Below are 2,500 nucleotides of genomic sequence, written 5' to 3'. Positions count from 1 at the left end.
TTAAACCGCTGAACAGAAGTGTACCGTGGCCCCAGTATAAAGAGTCCAAAAGTGAAAGTTAAACCCAGTTTCATACAGAGTCTGTGTAGGAGTCCAAAAACAGGGTTCAACCGAGAACATTCTGTAAAGACATGTTGTACTGTTTCTGTCCTAGAACAGAAAGGGCAACCCACCCCCACACCTGGGTCAAAATGAGATATGTGCTTATTGGTCGCTATGGCCCCGTGTATTACCCTCCACTGTAAGTCTCCTGTCTTTTTAGGGACTGGTGGTTTATACAGCACCCGCCATCGAAACCCTGCTGTGCTCTGGTCCCCCAGTTCTCCCTGCCACTGGTGCTCTCTTACCCCCTCTAAGGCCCTCATGTTCCTCACCTTCACACAGACACTGTACAACGCTTTCCCCCCAACCACCTCAAACTCACCCAGGCTCGGAGAGGAGAAAGTCAGTAATGCACCTTTATCCTCTTGCCACTCTCCAGTGGTTGCAGTCACGTGCAATGTGGGAAACCGTGCAGACCCATTGCCAGATGGCTCTTCAAGAAACTCCTGCACTGGCTGAGACAGGCCGCTTTTAACTTCCTCAATGAGCTTTCCCAGCAGCCTCACTGAGGTGATACCTGTTTGCTGGGACAGGGACTGGGCAGTCTTCCATCCCCCTCCTCCAGGCAACAGTAAATGGCCTAGCTTGCATATTCCTGCCTTTATAAATTGTCTTCGCAGGTTGTCTGAGGGCACTGACTCCAGACGTATCATTGGGTTGTGGAAAAGAGGCTCCTCCCACACCCACGGCCCTGGTGCCACACCATCCTCACGTTTGGCAGTCATCAGCTTCCAGGCCCGTAAGACTGAGGCATAGAAATCTGTGAGACCAGTCAGGTCTACAGCCTCACTTTTCACGAGGAATAACTGTTGGTCCAGCCCCATACCACCAGCACGTTTGAGCAACGCACATGCTGTCCCTCTCCAGCGGACATCTGGGTGGTATAGCAGTCTCTGAGCAGCCTTGAGTCTAAAGGCTGCTACTCTGCTCTCCAAGTCGACTACACCCTGTCCCCCTTCATGAACGGGAAGGTACAGGACAGCTGCCTTCAGCCAATGATGCCCCGACCAAAAAAAGTTTATCAATTCCCTTTGTATTTCCTTCAGCAGCTTGACGGGAGCATTCAACACTGCCAGCCGGTGCCACAGAGCGGATGCTACCAGATTATTAATAATCAGCACCCTTCCCCTGTAAGATATCTGAGGCAACAACCAGTTCCATTTTGATAGTCTGGCAGTAACTGCCTGTAATGCACCTTCCCAATTCTTCCTCTCCATTATCTCCGAGCCCAAATAAACTCCTAACACTTTGAACCCCTCTCTGCCCCACTCTAACCCCCCCGGAAGCCGTGGAGGGTCACATTCTCCCCATGCCCCACACAGAAAGGCCCCACTCTTCCCCCAATTCACTTTGGCTGAGGATGCTCTTATGTAAGAGTTGAGGCTTTCCTGCAGACGTTGGACATCCTCCTCATCTCTAACTACCACTGTGATGTCGTCTGCATATGCAGACACAGTAACCGGTGATTCACTGGCCCATCCCTGAATACTGATCCCTTTCACCTTCCTGCGCAGCAAAACCAGCAGGGGTTCGATAGCCAATGCGTACAGCTGACCTGACAAAGGGCAGCCCTGGCGTATACCTCTTCCAACCTGTACCGGTCGACTAAGTCCTCCTTCTACCTTAATAAGGCAAAAGACCCTTGTGTATAATAGCTTCACATATCTCAAAAAAAATTCTCCAAACCCAAAACCCATCATAACATTGAATAAGTAGCTGTGATCCACACGGTCGGTCAAATGCTTTTTCCTGGTCCAACGAGATGAGACCAAAGTTCATATTGGACAATTTAGCTAAGTCCACCATGTCTCTCATCAAAAACAGATTGTCCGTAATTGATCGTCCAGGCACACAAAAGGATTGATCCATATGGATAATGGATGCCATTTTCAATTTCAGTCTATTAGCTAGGGTCCTTGAGAAAATTTTATAATCTGTACACAGAAGTGCAACAGGTCGCCAGTTCCTTAAATCACACAGGTCTCCTTTTTTTGGCAGAAGAGTGAGCACCGCTCTCCGGCAACTGAGTGGCAGTTCTCCAGTGGCAACACACTCGCATAACATAAAAAACAAATCTTCCCCTATCAAATCCCAGAACATTTTATAAAATTCTACAGGGAGGCCATCTACCCCCGGGGCACGGCCTACTGTCATTTGAAATACAGCAGTTTTAAGTTCCTGTACCGTTAATGAATTTTCTAAACCAGCTTTGTCTTCCTGAGACAACTTTGGTAAACCCGATAATAAAGGTTGTGAGCAAGTGGAATCACATTTTTCAGCTTTATATAAGTCAGAGTAAAATTCAAATGCCCTCTCCCGCATTTCCCCTACATCTGAGGAAAGGCGACCATTTGCCATGTATAAGGCATGCATCTGTTTGCTCTCATTATAGTTCTTC

The 2,500-nt window shown here is 48.3% G+C and overlaps 1 protein-coding gene across 4 annotated transcripts in view; it reads right to left on the bottom strand.

Moving 5' to 3' along the window:
• The window catches only part of clcn2c (chloride channel 2c), a 57,766-nt gene that overhangs the window by 9,650 nt on the left and 45,616 nt on the right, over positions 1–2,500 (bottom strand). The gene's annotated exons all lie outside the window — the stretch shown is intronic.

This window comes from Chanos chanos, chromosome 6 (genome assembly GCF_902362185.1).
Source record: "Chanos chanos chromosome 6, fChaCha1.1, whole genome shotgun sequence".
NCBI lineage: Eukaryota > Metazoa > Chordata > Actinopteri > Gonorynchiformes > Chanidae > Chanos > Chanos chanos.
The sequence above is the reverse complement of the archived record's forward strand: the minus strand, read 5'-3'. Positions and strand labels throughout refer to the sequence as shown.